Below are 19381 nucleotides of genomic sequence, written 5' to 3' on the forward strand. Positions count from 1 at the left end.
ATGAAATCAATGAGAAAATTCTAAAGAAAATTTTAGAAATTTGAATACCGTAATATGTAAAAAGTACATTATGACCAAGTAAGGTCCATGCTAGGAATGCAAGGCTGGTTGAATATTTGAAAATCAATCAATGTAATTCACCACATTAAATGATTAAAAAAGAAAAACTTTGATAGGCAGCAGATGTTAGCTCAGGGCTAATGTTCCTCAAAAAAAAAAAAAAAAGAAAGAAAAACTTTATGATCTAGAGTTTGACTTAAATTAGTAGCTCAGCATCAATGAACGGTCTGCTTTCTCTTTCAGACCTTCTACTGCACAAATGATGAAGTCTTCACCTGACCAAAGGAAGTTTGATAAATAAGATTTCTTTTAAAGCCAAATTTATTATTTTTTACAACTGATGTTATTTTATTACATTTATCATGTTAAAACGTCCTTTAGGTTATCAAATTATGATGATGGTAGATGGTATGTATGGTTATATTTATTTACATATAGATACAAATTTAACTGGGCAAAATAGTATCAGAAGATTATGTAAGTCTCTGGCAAAGTTACTGATCCATGAAATTCCAAAGTCTGGGAGATACTGTCCTAAAGCAGTGCATCACGTTATTCGCCATTGTATAACATGTATATTCCAGTGTCGTGCCTCTTCTGCCAGAGAGAAAAAGAAAACGACAGAGAGAGCAAAAGAGAAGGAGGACAAAATATTCTTTCTGAAATAAGTGTAATAGAATAGAAAAAAAGAAGGAAGAGTAACTTCACCCACAAGAAAACTTGGTCCACTCAGTGTTCTGGAATCTTATGACTCCCTAAATGAGCAACTCATCCCCCTACCCCTTTTAGTGATGGGCATGAGTAGGAAGGAGTTAAAAGGAAGTTCCATCCTCATAAGAGATTTTGGTAGTTGACTGTCTAGCCAAAGGAAGATTCATTCTTGTGCCAGTCTTTGCTTTAAGTCCCGTCCTCTTCCCTAAGATGGTAAACTGAACCAAATACAGAAGAACAACCTACCAGGTCTCCGAAAACTGCTAACTCTGTTTTCCCTCAGGCTGCATCCCTCTAACCTTTCACAAGCAAAAGTCTCACCTATCACTAAATTGCACCCTCCCAAATCTTGCCACCAAGAATGCCACACCAAAGGGCCTAAGAAATGGAATGGAATGCGAGTGGACATGTCTTCTTCTTTCAAAAACAGTCCTTTCTTTGCCACCAACTCTGTCACAATCTGAAGAATATTGAGTATCTGATGTTTACTAAGTCTCACTCAGATGAGCAGGAGAGGCAGAGAAGGGGGCTGTGAAACCAACCTAGGAATTTAGGAAATAAATTGTAACTATCAAATGAAGACAGAGAGAAGTAACTCAGGATGTATTCTTCAGCACACCTTTGGCCAGGTATACAATTTTGACCTTGTGAATCCCTTTATTTGGAAAGTCAAATATGGGGATAGCTGTTTATTTTCATTTCTTTCTACCTCTGCTTTTGAAAGTTGTTTGGGAATGCTAGGCTGCCCCTTGTGCTGCTCCCACCATAACAAACCTCTATAAATGTCCTGTTCCCCAGTTTAACATGTCTCGGTTAAGAAAAAAACATGTTGTCATCTTAGTCTGAGATTAGAATTCATCTTCACCTAGAAAAATAAGGAAAAGAAACACTGACAGACATATATTTCAGAGTACAGATTTTTTATCCTACCTTAACTCAGCCTGGCCACATATGAGATGGATGGCACAGTACACAGGGGCATGATGCCAGTCTCTTTTTCATTTGGGCCTGCACAGACCTCTTTCCCCTTCCATTCCTTGGTCATTTCTCTCTCTTCTTTCTTTAGATATTTCCCACTCCAGTGGCAAAATTCAAGCCTGAATAATTGATAATTTTAGGAGGGCCATATTATAGTGTCACTTCATTGGCACACTGATGCAAGTTTCTGATCTTTGAGCATCTTCTTTCCATTTAAGGTAAAGAGAACTTTTCCTTGACTGTAAATAGAAAATGGGAGAGCCAAGTGAATTTATATTGAGCAAACTGTTTTTATGTAATATAATCAAGCACAGAGATACTTGGAATTCATGTTGATTATGTAAATTGCTTATGAATGCCTCCACAGAGTTTGTGGGCAAGCTGTCTTTTCTTATGAAAAGGGAGGTTTTTATAATTTTCTTCTTTCTTTTTCCCTAGAACTACTTAGAGAAACTGGGAGCAGACAGCCACACCCATCTTTCTTTTTTTTCCAGAAACACAAGACCTTTGATTCTTTTCAGAATGAGGTTTTGCAAAGTGAGCTGACTGAAAAGGCTTGAGAAAAGCACAGTCAAGAAAATGCAAGGCAAACATGAAACCCCCGGCTTACTGAGAGAGGAGGGTCTCCGTAGGCTCTATCTAGCAAGATCTGAACCTCCAGGTGAAGGTATGTGGATTTCGTTTATGAGAACTAGGTAAATTGAAAGCTTGTAAATTAGAGAGGGATATGATAAACTTGAAGATTGAGGAAGATGAATCTGGAAACAGTGTACAAATGAGCAGGCAGAGGGGAGAGAGTGGGTTAAAGTATATCCATTTGCCACATAAGGAGCCCTATAGCCTTCCCCATTAGAAGGAATTCTTTAGCAGACCACCAGGTGCCACTTGCAGAAGTCCTCTCATTGTCCTGCCCTCCCTGCTCAACATCAACGGGTGCGTCCTTCTGGTAGCACGCATCCCCATAGGGAATTAGGCTGAGAAAAACACACACATCCACATGCACATATATATTCACAACGTAATACATTCAATTTGAAGGTGAGCATTTTATAGCATATAAAACGTATATTAAGTTACATTTCAGTGACAAATAGCATCCAGGTTGTCAAATGATTTAATACAAGATGTCCTCATTAATTCAGCTCTGTGGATCTGTGCTCATAGAGCATCTAAGCTCCTGATGTGCTTTTGGCAGCATTATTTATTTAATGCCACTTTCCCAGGTGTCGATATTCCTCACCTAAAAAGGAACTTCTCAAAAGTTCTTCAAAAAGCGTTACTGTTACCTCCTCAAATCCATATCCTCATTTAGTAACATCTCTTTTTTCTTAGTCACTTCCTTAGAGTTCTCATTTTCAACTCTGTTTATTTGTTGAAAAAAGATGACTTTTTGGTGTGAGCTCTGCACATACCTTGGGAGTACAGGCTGCAGGAGACTACCTTCAAACTCGGAATTCAGAGCATCAAAACTCAATCCTTTCCTCCAAATGTCTCTCCCCATGGTCAGATAAAGTACTAAAAATATGCACTAAAAGCTGTAGTTCCTAAGCATTGAGAACTAATTTGAACTAAACTCTTAGCTTGTTCTGGAGACAATAAGAGCCACCAACGTATCTGAGGCCCTGTGATGCTCCCTTCACAGCCTTACAATCAGTATTACACTGAAAACCAGTCATAGACCAGATTTTGCCTCATAGACAATGTTTATTTCAAAAATGAAACCAACTTTATTGCAAGAAGACAGAAATCATTCATTCTACCTGTTCTGTAAGCTTTTTTCCATGCTCTGCCTACCACTCACCTGAAAGGTCCACTCACGGCACACCTGACATCCTTCCACAGGCAAAATTCCGTTACTTTTATCATCATTATCAGGCAACTATCAATTCTCTTAAACCAATGGCAGGACCATACAGTCTCCAGCAGTCCCTGACATAAAGACTACTAATCTCACTGGGTTTGTATGCTCTGTGTTTGCAAAGGTGGGCAGTGACTCCAAATTTTTTGATCAACTCACATACTTTGAACACCTTTCAATTTTGCCCATGAGCATCTATTTTTATCATTTACCATTCTAATTATAAAATAACTCATCTCACCAATAAAAATGTTTCTGCCATTCACCAGTCTAACTTGCATAATATGAGGTGTTTATCAAGATACCTTGTAGTAGTTGCTTCTAGAATATAGACTTTTTCATATGATGCTAGCTACCATCCCTGCATGTGGACAACTGCTTCTAAAACTGAAACTGAAACTACTTAGCATGTACATAATATCTTACTGCCCATGCCAGAGTACTTTAAAGTAAATTGTAGATATCATAAGCTAGCTAATATATTTGAAAAATACTAGCCTGGGAGTAAGTAAAACTGAAGTCTACTGATGAATTTATTACAAATAATATTTATGATCTTGCAAAAGTTACTCTTTCTAGTTATTAGTTCCCTTCCTTCCTTATTCTTCTTCATTTATTGAATAGGTAATCTCTATTACTCTTTCTATTCCTAGTATTATATGCTGACTAACACTACATAGCACGTTATAGATTTAGAGACCATACAGCATAACCTACTGGTATTATCATTACTACCATTACTGTACTGCAGATGGAAATAAGGCTCAGAGAGGGGATGCATTGGAGCTCCAAATGGGCCAAGTCTGATTAATATTTTGTGGTCAAGGGCAAGAAAATTTTACTACCTTTGTTTCTGTGATGTCCTCTTAGAGGTGTACTGCTGTAGGGCCAGCTTACTCTCTAGTATCTGACTTAGGTCTTACTAAACACAGCTTCTTCAGAGGTCTTCTCACAGTCCTCTCTATCTACCTTTTAGGTTGTACTAGGAGCCTCAGTCCAAATCCGAGAGACACATGTACCCTCTAATGACTAGAGGTGTGTTACTGGGTCAAACTTTTCTGTTTGATTCTTCTCTTCAGAGAAAGTCTCTCCAATGAGGCTTCTCAGCCGCTTGGAGCTATGGTGAACATGCCCTACAAATTCGGCAGACATAGCCAGCATCCATGAATCTGCCTGCTATTCACTCTTGACAATAAATTTCAGTACCTACATAAATCTCATTGAGAAACTCTTCTTGGAAAGTGGAGACATTGGCAGTCCTTTAGATTGTTTCCAGAGACATCAATACCCAAAGATGTAAGGTCCTGAGCTATATAGACAGCTCCTTTTTCCTGCTTCATTAAGCATTAGCTGTGTAAATGGATTTGGGCAAATGATAGATGTATCGTTTCTTTCTTCTAAAAATTTATCTCACAAGCTCTTCCTTGAGATGACAATTTTCTGCTTCCCAAGAACTTTCCATTCTAGATAATGGCATCTCCGGCTCTTTTAGTCCTTCACGTTTTGGGGATAAACACTCTGTTCAAGGAGCTGTAGGCCGAGGAGAAGTCACTGTGCATTGAATTGAAGGCTGCCTCAGAATTGAATGACAGTTCCTTTCTTCTTCTTCATCTTCTCTGTTTCATAAAGAAGTAAGACAAGAGGGACCTTCAAACCCTTTCTGCAGAGTCCTTGTTTTCCCTGACTTGCTGTCTGTCAACTGGGCTCCAAGGTGGCAAGTCAGCAATACTATCGGTCTCCATTTAAGTGGAGGATATTGTTTTATCTGCCAAGACTCTTTCCTCCTTGGGACTACAGTGAATTTTGTGTAGCTGGAATGAGTCAAATACTTGAGGGACCAAGTAAGAGGAACCATGAAAGTGTTCTACGAGAACTTTGACTCTGTATCACATGCAATGCCCAGACACTTTTAGCTATTTTCTACCTTGCCTTCAATCCTCTGTCTAAAGGTCAGACACCTCACTTCTCTGAGTGGACCTGGCATTGCTCCTTTTTGATTAGGGGCAAACAATCAGTGTCCATGACCTTCAGTAGTGATACCATTCTAGCAAGTGGCAGGGATATTCTGACCTGTTTTATACCTTTTATGAGGACAAAAACTACAGAGCCTGTCATAAAATTTATTCATAATCTGCTCTCTCATGCCATACTTCCAAGTGTGGTAAAACCCCATAAGACCTTTATTTTCTATTATATTTGGGTCAACAAAGGGACAAATCTCATGTGGCAAGTAAGCTCAATTTCTAAGGAAAGTAGTTTTAAGCAGGAAATACGTATGTGTTAGTCCTCTCACAGTGCCCCAGATAACCTATGGGGAATAAACAGCAACTTGATCCCAAAACTGGCTGTAATTTATTGATCTCTCTATTCTAGTAAGATGGAAAAAGTGCTCAAGTGGCAAAATCTGCGGAGTTCGGGTTCTGGTGGAGTGTTGCCCAAGAACTCCCTTACTAGTCATGTCTGTGTTTCTACTTAATTAAATCTGCATCACTTTCTACATGCACTTTGATCTGCTCTTCCACCATCCATACAGAGATTCATTTTCTTAGGCAATAAGTGGTTTCATCCTTTAAAGATATGTCTATGCTTTATAAAAATTTATAATTTCTATCACTGCCCTAGAAAACCATCCTGGGCTTAATGCTTTTCATTGTCATAGTTGTGGTCAAGTATAACGCTTCTTAATGTTTCTCACCTAGTTTAAGCTCACACTGATTGAGGATTGCCGAATCCTCACTGGTATCATTCATTCCACAGTGGAAGTCTGTTCTCAGTTCTCATGACACTGTAGACATGCATCGGGAATGGAATGTTACTTGCAGGCCACTATATTCCATAAATACTCAAATTTGTGACTGAATCTCTGAAGTGTAGATCCATCTAAAACATAATAAAATGATGATAGTTTAATATATATCTTTCAACTGATTGCCTCTTTGGAGGCAGTACAGTGCTTTCAGCTCTGGCACTTGAAGAAATGGTGTCACTTCCCAGGATTCTCAGTGACCCTAACTCCCCCAGTGAGGACTTATTTTTGGTATTCTGTGAATATGTCCATTGAAACAGGAAATTGTTTCCTAAGCCCAAACCTGTAATATGCACCTTTCCATTACAGTCAAGTAACATAACCAGCCACCACTGAAGACCAGTTCTGCCTACCTTAATACTAGTTATAAAGCAAGTTACAGAACTCTTATTACTTCATATCTAGAAAGAAACATCACATGTATGTTTTTCTTAGAGTCTCTATATGATTGCTCGCTCTGGAATTAAGAACTTAGATTTTTGATAAAACTTCTGTTGATAAAAGCTATAGGATTCTTACCTGTTTTGCTTTAGCAGTCTGAAAACTGCCATCAGTGAAAGAATGTGTAGGACCTAGTAGGATCTGTAAGTTTTTGTTCTGAAGATTGAACCAAGAAGCCTACCATAATCTTCTACCATAGCTTTGCTTACTTCCCACACTGATTTCTAAAGGGTTCAAGAGATTAATAGGCCTTGTTTCTCTCTTGTTCATGAAACCTGTTTTCTAATTGGGTTCAATATGAGACTTGAAACCTGTTGGTTAATTTTTTAATGATGGGCTAGTTCATCACAAATATCTCAACTAGAACCAAGCACTCAAATACCTCTGGTATTCTCGATCCTTTTTTCATCTCTGATTTTTCCGCGTGTCAGCCTCATTCTCTCCCATTGTAGACATAGAAGATTTCATCAAATTGTGGGGACAAGGCTGTCAAAAGCACCAGAGTTCTATTCAAGAAAAAGTGGACTACAATAACTGCAGTTTGAAAAATCCTAGGGAAGAACTCTGATTGGCCCCTTTTCCAATCAAGCATGACTAAAGCAGGTGCTCAGAATTAGGTGTCTAGCACTCTACTAGACAATGTGTTGGAGGTAGGGTTGCAATTGTCAGCCCAAAGGTCTAGTGGTTAATATTCAGCGCTCTTATCGCCACAGCTCAGGTTCGTTTCCTGGTCAGGGAACCACACCACTCATCTGTCAGTTTTCAAACTGTGGCCACTATGTATTACTGTGATGCTGAAAGCCATGCCACAGGTATTTCAAATACCAGCACGGTCACCCATGGTGGACAGGTTTCAGCGGAGCTTCCAGACTAAGACAGACTGGAAAGAAGAAACTGCCACCACTTCTGAAAAAACTGGCCATGAAAATCCTATAAACAGCAGTGGAGCATTGTCTGATGTAGCACCAGAAAGAGGAGAGGATGGTGCAAAAAGACCGGTCAGGGTTCCACTCTGCTGTACACAGGGTCACTAGGAGCTGAAATCGACCTGAAAGCACTAACAAGAAAAGGGCTACAATTAAATAAGAGAAAAGATATTTCTGGGAGACATCACGTGGAGAAGGAGAAGAAGTTTCCAGAAAAGTATTTCTGCTTATAAGAAAAGTGGAGGAGAACTGAGCAGGTAAAACAATAAGTATTCACTGCAGAGAACTGACAAACATTAAACTAATAGTCAGACACAAAAGTAAATCACAACTCTGGTAAATGCTCAGTTGTAACAGGGCATCTCCTTAGAAGGTTGGGGAAGGCCTTTTTAAAGAAGTGTCATTTTCTCTGAAACATAAAGAAGAGCAGGGAAAAGAGCATTTCTGCAAAGGAAACATGATATTAGGAGGCCTTAAAGTGGGGAAAGTGCTTAAAGTCTTAAAAAAACTGACAAACAAAAAAGAAAGGCTATTGTATGTAGAGAATAATGAAAACATGCAGTACCACAATTTGAAGTTCTGAAGGCATGGACCAAATTGTGCCCATTCGAGGCCAAGTTGAAGACAGAGTTTTTTTCCTCAAGTGCAATGGATTTTGATTAACAATATGATAGAAACCAATGGATGTTTTTATAACTTATATTGTACAGCTGAGAATTCTGGGGACATGAAGGATAAAAGTAGAAGATATAAAAAAAGAGAAAAAATTTGCTGTTGGAGTGAAGTGGGAGCTGAAGACTGAAATTACTCGCTACAGCCTTGCTATTTTGCCAGATCAACCTTTTTTTTCTCCCACTACGTTGAAAATCACCACATGGAATATCTATATTCATCCAGGCTGATGGAGTTTGACATTTCCTAATATATGCCCACCTGTTCCAAGATTGTGAAAACAAATTTAAGTGTATCGTTTAGACACTAGATTAAGCTGTTATGTGAGGAAAGAAAAAACAGTAAGTTTGGAACGACATCTTTCTGTAATAATTATTCCATAAAAATAACCATGTCATAGTTGTAGGAAGTTAGAAATACCTATGAGATTTCATATATCCCATTGCCCAGATTTCAGCAAAACTTTACCAGACTTTAAAGAAATCAGAGAAGTTCAGTTAACAATATCAATTAAAAAAGAAACAAACGCTGGAGATACTTGTTTTCATTTTTCTCTAATAATGTTTCTGGAAATAGAATTTGCTTGAGATAAACTTAGGACATAGCTACAATGGAGGGCAGCAAAGGATAAAAATACTACTGCTTGTACACAGTGAGGATGCACATGGTCTGGCACTGATTCCATAAACTACTTTTAAAATAGAGCAGAAATGGAAAATCAGTCAAAACTTACCAGTTACTTTTTCTATGCATTGACCTCCAACCAATTTGATGGAATTCTTTTCAATTTACTGACTTGATGGCTAATTTTGTTCATGCATAAAGATATCGATTTAATCATCAGGATAAGTTCACCAATGAAACAAATATACTTACACTGCACCATTTTTTTACACAGTGAAGTCCCCTATATTAATTAATTTCATTAAAAATATAAAGAATGCCCCCTGGTTAGGATAGACAAAGCTGTTCTACTGCCACAAGAGACCGAACATTAATTTAGTGGCTTAAGAATTAAAAAGGTCTGTTTCTCACTCGTATCATAGTCCAGGGTGGGTGTTTTGGGTGGCAGGCAGCTCCCCATATGCCATGATTCAGAGACCTAGGGGGACAGTGGTGAGCGGCCATGCTCTCATCATTTCAGCCAATAGGAAGAAAGAAAAGAGTGTAAACGACAAGCCTTCTAAATTTGGGGAGTCCAAGTGAGAATTCAGTTACATGGCAATGCCTTGTTGCAAAGAAGGCTGACATATGTGGTGTCTAGTAGGGCAGTCGAGTCTCAGCCCAACTCTATAATTTTGAAAGAAGGAGAACGCGGATTTTAGTGGATACCTGTCTCCATTAGATGTGTAGAAAAATATACTTTTTAGAAGAAAATAATTCAACTACTTGGAAAGACTTAACATTTAAGGCCAGTCCTCAGTTCTGCTGTGGGTCCATGGGACATCTACCACCTTGGCCAGCAAAGCAACTCTTGGAGCAGTGAGGGGGATGGTCCTTCAAGGGCATGGGTGCCAGCTGCACTCTGAGGCTGTATGATCTCAATTGTTCTCAAAAAGTTTTCCTCACAGGTTATGGTGTGAATTTAATGACTTTCAGTAATATAATAAAGTAAAACAAATAACTCAGTGGTCGGCAGAGTCAGAACTCAACCCATGAGATTTTGTGCCTTTCTTTTCCACCTGCTGCCCAGACAGATTCCATCTTGTGATGGAAACAGACTAGACAGCTTCAGACAACACAGGGCTGCCCCCTCACAACGCCTGATAAATTTAAGGATTAGGGTATGTTTGCAGATCGAGTACCATTTAGGGTTCTATTCGACGATACTTAGCTTCACCCACAAAGGCCTGTGGCCCATCCTGCCCTTAACCCCTTAGAGTTCCCAAAGGAGCAGAACATGTCAGGAGGACGATCACTTGATTTCAGCCAGGCACCCATAAGACTCAAGGTGGGAGTGCCTGGGCTGGGCCAGCGCCCATAGCCTGGCTTCCCTCCCTCTGAGGAAAAATCAAGATTTTTATGTAAAGTATTTAAGCAAGATGGAAGGGGTATGGTGACATAGAAAAAAAGAAAGAATATAAACGAAAGAATTGGTCCTATGTAGTCAACCTCTTCAGCCAGCCAAACGGAAAGAGAAAATAGAAGAGATCTATTAGCAGGTGTATTCATCAGAGCTCAGAACCAATAGGAAATGTACATAGTAGGAGTGTCCCTAATTTTTCTTTTTGGCAAGGTTAGGTGACAAAACTACTAAAAAAAAATTATGAGCAAAGACAATCAAATCAAATAGGGAAGAATTATCCTTATATAGGCATTGCAGTAGAGTATGGAAATCTCAATAATTTTACAACAAATGCATCCTAAATAAATAATATCTATGTCTTTTTATGGAGAGAAGAGTTAATATTTAATATTAAACTTACTTTTATCAAAAACAGGCAAGAAGGAACTAGGTTACTGGTTCTGGAAACATGCTAAAATGCAGGCAATGTGATAAATCTTTTGTAAGTTGTATTTTTATAAGTTTGTTCTAAATAGCGTTGCTGAATATTTTCTGATAAATTGTACAGGAAATTGGCATCCTTTAAATCTTCTGAGGAACCAAATAGTAATAGAATATATTAGGATGATGCATAGCTACAATTTATGGGAAGCATCAAAGACATAGGATAAATTTCTTTTAAATGAGAAAAGTTTATGAAATACTTAAACTATTTTTCTGACTAGGAAAAAACAATTTAAGCCCAGTCCTGTAGAACTAGCATATTCCTTTGTCTGTGAGGGTTGAAATTTTATGGAGATATAAACAACAAAAGGAATCGACAACCTGTAATGTGCCTAAAGATGAGAAAACTGTATCTACATAGAAATTGTTACAAATGAACAATTGTTCACTCTTTGGTATATTTAGTCAATAGATAGTCTGAAAGCGCAGAATATGTAGGGCTCTGGTGCGAGAGAGAAAATCTCAACCCTCAGAGCAACTTTTCTCAGCCTCATGTTGTAGAAATATTCTACAAGATAATGTCATATTTTTTTCAGCTCATGCTGTCAAAATGTTTGTTCTGCTAAGATGCAATTGTTTTTGATAATAAAGCATTTCATAAGCATGCTTCATGGAAAAGGGGGTGTAAGATAAAGTGTTTCAGACTCACTATATTGAAGGGTTCTTTTCCCTGAAGGAATTTTAGTAATAGTAGGCGTTAAGAATTTATAAGAATATAATTCTAAAACCCGAACATAACTGAAGAAATCCCCCATTGACTATATCTCTCATTTGCTCAAGAATGTCCATTCTTCTCCCATTGCCACCAGCACTGTGGCTAGCCTGGAGATGACACATTACAGATTCCCTTAATCACATCATCACTTTACAGAGATGAACATGACGACTCAGCTTGGGTTTTGTACAGTGTCAGTCCCTATTTGCCATTGCAATATAAGCAATCACAGTTCATGTAATGAAAATCACATATGTTACCAATTCCAAGCTGTAAAACAGTGAATTGCAGAAAAAAAATCATATATATACACATAAGTGTGTGAATATACATATAGACATAAATTTTTTCTATCCTGGTGATGTCTGTGTTTTCCGTAGAATTCTTCAAGTCTGAAAGAGGACTTATTGCTCCATTCTCATTGAACCACCCCTCACAAGCATCCATCCATGCACACACTTGCACAAATACCCACACACACACAGATGCATGCACGTCCAAATGTATTGATTTTCTATAATCTACCTTATTAAATTCTGCTTTATTATTTGCTTCTTGAGCTTTCTTTTGTTTGTCTTTTCTCTAGTTTCTGGAGCTGAGTATTTAATTTCTTTTCAGTCTTTCATTTTTACTGGTGAAAATGTTTGTGTTATGAATTTTCTCCTGACCACGAAGTGTATCCCACAGGTTCTCACGTACTGTTATTTGACTGCATTCTGTAGTTTCAGTCTGTATTTCCCTGTTCCAAATAAGAGTTGTCCAGCAGAAGGTTTTTAAAACATTTCCTAGTGTAAAGGCCTTTTAATCTTTTGATTTGTTAACAATTTCTACTTATACTGTATTGCAATCAGAGAGTATTGTTTATAGTATTTCTGCATTATAGGACTTCTTGATGTTTTCCTCATGAACTACTATATGAAAAACTTTGTAAATATTCCATAAGCATCCAAAAAGGAAGTATATTTTCTATTATCAGCGTCTACAACTTGGTATATGATGTTAAGATCTATTTTATTGATTATGTTAGGTCTTCTAGCTCCTTAATTACTTTTGGTTTGTCCACTTCATTTCTTTTTATCTGAGATTGGTATATTACAATCTTCTATTATTCTGGTGTTTCTATCTGCATTCTACAGTTTTACTTCACAAAGGTGACTGCTGTATTATTTTGTTCATATATATTCATGAATTTCATATCATCACTTTGAATCATAGCATTTAGCATTAAAAAGTATCTCTCATCAATTTTACTGCTTTTTGGCTTGAATACCACTTTATCTGGTATCAAGTTCACATCCCTCCTTTCTTACGGTTTCTGTGGGCCCAGTACACCTTTGTGTATTTTGTTTGTTTGCTTTTCTGAATCATTTTTTTTTTAATTAAGTCCCTTGTATGCAGCATACGGCTGGGTATTGTTTTGTAAACCAAAGTGAAAAACCACATCCTTTTAACAAGTAGATTATATTCATTCGCATTGAGATGATTGCTCTGTCTCAATTCTGTCACAATAGTTTTATAATATGTATATTAGGTTTTATTTGCTATGCTTATATCTTTACAATATGTGCATTTGTTCTTTAATTAAAATGATAATTAAGAAGGATTATATTTTCATTCTAAGGGTTACCTTTGAATTTATGAATATATCTTCTCTGATGCCTTTTGCCTTATGTTTTCTTTGGAAAACAGTTTTGAGTCAAAATTCAGACTGAGGTCTAGTCTTACAATTTTACTTTCTGGTTTGTTACTTTTCAATGGTATTCTTTAAATTCTCCCTTTTGCCTTTATAACAATCAATGAGCTTATTCTACTTTCTACTTTCCCTCTCTCTTCTCCATGCGGTATTTAGTTGCTTTGTTTCTTCTTTGATATAAAATCTAACATCAGTGCATTCACCTTCCATTCTCATTCATGCCTCTGTCTTTTCTGAGACCTATATCTGTATACATTAAAATATCCATCATCAGTCCCTTTGCTGAAGTCTTCCCATTCATCTATGGATTGAGTGAAGCTAATATAGTAAATTTTTCACAGGGGGCTCATGGGTAGATAAAGTTATAAGTTGTATACGTTTAAAAGATTTTTGTTTTTTTTTAAGTCTTGATGTTTGACAAACACCTTAGCTAGACATAAAAATCTGTGTTTATACATTCATTCATTGAGATTTATTTTTCTAAAGCTACTCCATTGTTGTTTTTCCTTGTATACAGTTTTTAACAAGGCTAATATCCTCGTAAATTATTTGATATTTTACCTGGAAGGCTTGAGAGTTTTTTCAAGTCTAATAATTTTACTAGGCGCAGTCATTCTGAGTTAATTTTCCCAGTTTCCTAGTGGGTCTTTCCAATATGCAGATTCAGGTACTCTTTATTTCAGGACAGTTTTGTCTGATTCAATTTTTTTGTTTATTTCTCTAATCCATTTAAATTTTTTAATTTTTAATTTTTTATATTTTATTGCAGTAACATTGGTTTATAACATTATGTAAATTTCAGGTGTACATCATTTTATTTAGATTTCTGTGTAGATTACATCATGTTCACAACCTAGATGCTAATTGCAATCCATCACCACACACATGTGCCTAATGATCCCTTTTGCCCTCCTCCCTCCCCACTTTACCTCTGGTAACCACCAATCCAATCTCTGCCTCTATGTGATTGTTTGTTGTTGTTTTTATATTCCATTTATGAGTGAGATCATACGGTATTTGATTTCTCCCTCTGACTTATTTCACTTAGCATAATACCCTCAAGGTCCATCCATGTTGTCATGAATGGCCGGATTTCATCATTTTTTATGGTTGAGTAGTATTCCACTGCATATATATTCCATATCTTCCATATCCATTCATCCCTTGATGAGGATCTAGATTGCTTCCAAGTCTTGGCTATTGTGAATAATTCTGCAATGAACATAGGGGTGCGTGTATCTTTATGCATTCATGTTTTCATATTCTTTGGATAAATTCCCAGCAGTGGAATAGCTGGATTCTACGGTAGTTCTATTCTTAACTTTTTGAAGAATCTCTATACTGTTTTCCATAGTGGCTGCACCAGTTTGAACTCCCACAAGCAGTGTATCAGAATTCCCTTTTCTCCACATCCTCTCCAACATTTATTGTTTCCTGTATTGTTAATTATAGCCATTCTGACGAGAGTGTGGTGATATCACATTGTAGTTTTGATTTGCGTTTCCTGACTGTTAATGATGTTGAACATCTTTTCATGTGCCTGTTGGCCATCTATATATCTTCTTTGGAAGACTGTGTGTTCAGATCTTTTGCCCATTTTTTAATCGGGTTGTTACTTTTTTTTTATTGTTGAGATGTATGAGTTCTTTATATATTTTGGATGTTAACCCTTATCAGATATATGGTTTACAAATACCTTTTCACAATTGTTAGGTTGTCTTTTCACTCTGTTGATGATTTCCTTTGCTGTGAAGAAGGTTTTTAGTTTGATGTAGTCCCATTTGTTTATTTTTTCTGTTGTTTCCCTTGCCCATTCAGACATGGTACTTGAAAATATGCTGCTAAGACCGATATCAAAGAGTATACTGCCTATGTTTTCTTCTTGAATTTTTATGGTTTCAGCTCTTCCATTCAAGTCTTTCATCCATTTTGAGTTAATTTTTTTGTATGGTGAAAGATAATGTTCTACTTTCCTTCTTTTGCATGTGGCTGTCCAGTTTTCCCAACACCATTTATTGAAGAGACTTTCCTTTCTCCATTGTATTTTCTTGGCTCCTTTGTCAAAAACTAGCTGTATATAGATGTGTGGGTTTATTTCTGGGCTCTTGATTCTATCCCATTGATCCATGTGTCTGTTTTTGTGCCAGTACCATGCTGTCTCAGTTACTATAGTTTTGTAGTATACTTTGAAATCATGGAGTGTGGTATCTCCAGCTGTGTTCTTTTTTCTCAGGATTCCTTGGGCTATTTGGGGTCTTTTGTTATTGCATATATATTTTAGGATTCTTTGTTCTTAATACCTATCCTTCTCAAACTCTTCCAAAAAATTGAAGAGGAGGGGAAGCTTCCAAACTCATTCTATGAAGCCAACATTACCCTGATACCAAAACCAGATAATGACAATACAAACAAGAGAAAACTTACAGGCCAATGTCCCTTACGAACATTGATGCAAAAATCCCCAACAAAATACTAGCAAACCAAATACAACAATACATTAAAAAGATAATATACCATGATCAAGTGGGATTTATTCCAGGGATGCAGGGATGGTTCAACATCCATAAATCAATCAATGTGATACACCACATTATCAAAATGAAGAATAAAAATCACATGATCATTTTCATAGATGCAGAGAAATCATTTGACAAGATTCAGCATCCATTTATGATAAGAACACTGAATAAAATGGATACAGAAGGAAAATACCTTAACACAATAAAGGCCATGTATGACAAACCCATAGTTAATGTCATTCTCAATGGAGAAAAACTGAAGCTATCCCTCTAAGAATAGGAATTAAAGATGCCCACTTTCACCACTCTCATTTAACATAGTAGAGGCAATCCTGGCCAGAGCAATCAGGCAGGGAAAAGAAATAAAAAGGATTCAAATGGAAAGAAAGAAATGAAACTGTCACTATTTGCAGATGACATAATTTTATATTCAGAAAACCTTAAAGAATCCACCAAAAAACTTTAGAAATAATGAACGAATATGTAAAGTTGCAGTATACAAAATCAACATACAGAATTCAATTGTTTCTATACACTAACAACAAAGTAGCAGGAAGAGAAATTAAGAATGAAATCCCAGGCTGACCCAATGGCGCAGCAGTTATGTTTGCACATACTGCTTCGACAGCCTGGGGTTCACAGTTCGGATACCGGGTGCGGACCTACGTACCACTTGTCAAGCCATGCTGTGGCAGGTGTCCCACATATAAAGTAGAGGAAGATGGGCATGATGTTAGCTCAGGGTCAGTCTTCCTCAGCAAAAAGAGGAGAATTGGTGGCAGATGTTAGCTCAGGGCTAATCTTCCTCAAAAAAAAAAAAAAAGAAAAAGAATGCAATCTCATTTAAAATTGCAACAAAAAGAAATACCAAAGAGGTTAAAGATCTGTACACTGGAAAGTGTAAAACGTTGTTGAAAGAAATTGAAGAAGACACAAAGAAATGGAAAGATATCCTGTGCTCTTGGATTGGAAGAATTAACATATTAAAAATGTCCATACTTCCTAAAGCAATTTACAGATTCAATGTAATCCTGATCAAAATTCCAACAACAGTTTTCACAGAAATAGAACAAAGAATCCTAAAATTTATATAGAACAACAAAAGACCTTGATTCTATTTTTAAATATTAATTCTATTGTATTGTTTAGTTTTCTTCTTCAGGGTCTCTGATTATACGTTTATTATTACCATTGTGTCTGCCTTCTGTTTCTACCACTTCATCTTTGGCCCTTTTTACTTCTTTTCTTATCTTATTTTCATTTTATTAGTAATTTTCCTGCCTTTCTTTAACAGTCTTCCTTTGAGAAATAATTTTGTATTTTCTCCTATTTCTTTCCTGAGCACAATCAACTCTTTTTACTGCTTCCTGATATGTATTTGTTGAGTTTTAGTCCGTTTCTGTTCTGTTTCAAAATGGTTTTTCCTATCCTCAAATGCACATTGAGGATACTTAATTCTGTTTGGAGTCTAATCTTATAATTTCCTTCTGCTTTATGTTTCTACAGGGAAAACACTTTTTGTCAATTAAGATGTGCTAAATCACATTTTCTGATATGTTAGGGCAATTTTGACTAGATTTACTCAACTTTCTTTAGCTAATTCTGTGGATTTGAGGTGATTTACAAGATTAATAGTTATAATGGCATATTCCTCTGTCAGTGCTTCAAAAGTCTAGGATCTTCAGTGAATTTCGTGTTTTTTATATGTGTTTGGTTGAGGAGGAACAAATGTCTTTCCCCTTTGCTTTTCCTCTTATCAGCTAATTGCCAAAGGTGTTTCTCCATCGTTTTTGCCCTTTTTCTTCCCCAGAAGCTTTGAGGGGCATCATTTCACGTGGTAAGTACTTGCAAATTCCTTCTCATCAGGCATGCTCTGAACAACCAAGACACACTGTTAGTATTTTCTGACTTAGAATGGATATAATTGTTCTGGTTGTGTTTTTGTTTTAACCTGACTCCAGTCACTAGCTCCCTTCTTGTTTCTTCCTTGCACATTTTTCAGTCTGCTCTTGCTTGATCTCAAAATCTTATGAGATGGTGGGAACACAAGAGATCATTTGCTGGGAATTGGTGGTTTTTTCTTACTTTTTATTTTGGTTACAGTTATTTTTAAATAACTGTACCATAGCCTAACTAGGTCTAAAGTAAATTTAATATTCTCCTTATTAGAAATTTCTTCACTCGTGCCCTTAAAACTACTCCCACAAAAGTGAGGGGATAAGATTGCTGGGTATCTAGGAAGATCTTCTGCATTCAATATGCTTAAAATCCCAGCGTAAATAACTCTAGGGTCCCAATCTCCTAAATGTCTTTCTTGTGACTAATGAGCACACTCAGCAACCAAAAATGTAGCTTCATCTCTGAAGTTCAGATCTAAAAGAGCCCTTAGAAATTATCTGGTATGATTAGAAATGAAAAACTTAGGTAAATAAAACGATTTTTTAAAATTGCCATAGATATTAACTGAGTCATTACCAAAAGCCATTTCTCTTGTTTCTCAGTCCACTCTTGGTTTTTGTTTTTGGTTTTGGTTTTGGGCATCCTATGCATGTTCATTTATTTTGTACTTAGAAAAGAAATTGCCCACCCCTCTGCTCCATTCCCCCAAACAGTGTCTTTTTAGAAACATTTAAAATTTAAACCAAATGAAGATAGACAAGTTAATTTCAGCACTATTATTATTCAGTGTAGCTCTCATCATTATTAGAGTTTAAATTTCCTACAAGTGACCTATGTCCAAATGACTTACAAGAAAATCCTGTCGATTGGCCAAATGGAAAATTTTACCTTATAAGATGGCAAATTCTAGGACAAAAATAGTCTCTGTGTTGGAATAGCCTTTCCTTTTAAAAGTATGGAAGGCTCCATGAATTTTCATGTCATTCCTACTCAGGGGTGAGGCTAATAGTCTCTGTATCATTCCAATTTTAGTGTTAGTACTGAAAAAGTGAGCACTAGTGCTGCTTCTTGTGCTTGAATGCCTAGTTTGTAAGAGAAAATACTCAACTGTATTGAGAACTACATTGTCATTAAGGGTTAAGTTTAGTTCTCCAACCTGAAGAGAAAACTCAGACTCTATATACTTCCCATAAGTTAGTTTACTGCCAACCAGAGCTTCTGAATAACACAGAGAACACAAATAACAGTATTACTTGTGCCTTGAGTCGGTATCAAACCAGCCAAAAGCAAATAAAGTTGATCCTTACACCAAACGGGAAATGTATGATCTCCAGCAAGTTTTATGAAATATTGAAATATTGAAAGTTGTTATCAACCTTCATTTCCACCGTTATAGATTGGTGGTCCTCTGTGGACTGATGAACTAGGTAGGAATCCATGAACCAGATGATTTTTTTAGATCCATTTTAAGTAGGACATTCTTTGCCTTTCTGATAATATATCAAATCATTGTGTTATTCAACAGAAGACCAAGAAGACCTACTTCATTATAAATATGTTAATTGTTAATAAGGAATTTTGCTTTTGATGTATT

The 19381-nt window shown here is 36.7% G+C and overlaps 1 non-coding gene across 1 annotated transcript; it reads right to left on the reverse strand.

Annotated features, from left to right (window-relative positions):
* Positions 1-18736: 18736 nt before the first annotated feature.
* LOC123287528 (U6 spliceosomal RNA) lies at positions 18737-18843 on the reverse strand. The gene has a single exon (XR_006530848.1). It is a non-coding gene; the product is annotated as a U6 spliceosomal RNA (small nuclear RNA).
* Positions 18844-19381: the final 538 nt, after the last annotated feature.

The sequence above is a fragment of the Equus asinus genome, chromosome 7 (genome assembly GCF_041296235.1).
Source record: "Equus asinus isolate D_3611 breed Donkey chromosome 7, EquAss-T2T_v2, whole genome shotgun sequence".
Taxonomy (NCBI): domain Eukaryota; kingdom Metazoa; phylum Chordata; class Mammalia; order Perissodactyla; family Equidae; genus Equus; species Equus asinus.